Source organism: Etheostoma spectabile, unplaced genomic scaffold (assembly GCF_008692095.1).
Source record: "Etheostoma spectabile isolate EspeVRDwgs_2016 unplaced genomic scaffold, UIUC_Espe_1.0 scaffold351, whole genome shotgun sequence".
Lineage (NCBI taxonomy): Eukaryota > Metazoa > Chordata > Actinopteri > Perciformes > Percidae > Etheostoma > Etheostoma spectabile.
The window spans coordinates 312,606-313,739 of NW_022605590.1; positions in this window are offsets into that span (position 1 = coordinate 312,606).

Below are 1,134 nucleotides of genomic sequence, written 5' to 3' on the forward strand. Positions count from 1 at the left end.
CTCTCTCTCTCTCTCTCTCTCTCTCTCTAAGTGTAAGATGAGACACTAAGATACAAGTCTTTTCCTGCAAATTACATATTAAAAATAAAGATCCGGGTTCATGCACTTTTGCATAAAGGCATCAAACTGTAGTAAAACCAAAAAAGAAACAAAAAGGAAAAGTATGTCTGAAGGTGCAAATTAAGACACAATAATCCAACTTTACTGTTGATCAAATGCTGGTCACAAAGGTCTTATGTTGAGCTACAATATAAACAAAACCTTTCTAAGTTTGTTTTCCATCGGGGGGGGCGGGGAGGGAATCTTGTGTGTTTCAGTAAAATATGTTTAAAATTAAAAAAAAGAGCAGAATGGGGAAGTGAAAGCAGAAGCATTACTTTTTTTTTTTTTAAAGGAAGAAAACTCAGACTTTTCATCACAAAACAGAGAAATAATTAATAAATAAACAGGCTCCGGGAAGAGGCTGCAGGGGAAGAACAAGGTGCAATAATAATAATAATTATTATTATTATTAGTGAAACTAACTGAATTTTAAGAAGAAGAAGAAGAAGGATGAAAACTAAATTGGGTGAGTATGTGAGGCAGCTCCATGCAGCAGCGCTGATGAAAAGATAAATCTGTTTTGCAGCTTAAATTTTATTTTACGGTGCCATGTCATTTCTCCGATGCTCCGACACGTCAAAAACCCGAAAAAAATTCCCTTTTGGTCCGACGTCTGAAACCAAACCCTCTGCTGCGACGTCCCATTGTTCCGACCATACGGGCTGTTGTGGATCACCTCCCTTTATCTAAAATCTGAATCAACAATAACACAAAAAAGTATACTTTTCTCTACATAATCTCTGCACCGGTTCGCAGTTTAGTGTCCCCGAATTCCCCGTAACTTAACCCCATGTGTACAGGTCCTAGCCCCTGACCCCTGACCCCGATCCTGACCTTAACCACTCAAGGTCAATTTCACTTTTAATGTAGACTCCTTGATAATTTAGTTTTTGTACACTCTGTTGTTACAACAGACACAGGCTTGAAAATACACACGTATACATTGTCCTATACACGCACTAATGAGAGATGTCAGAGTGAGTGGGCAGCACCCCAAGCGTATGAAGGGGGGGGGGGGGTTGGTGCCTTGCT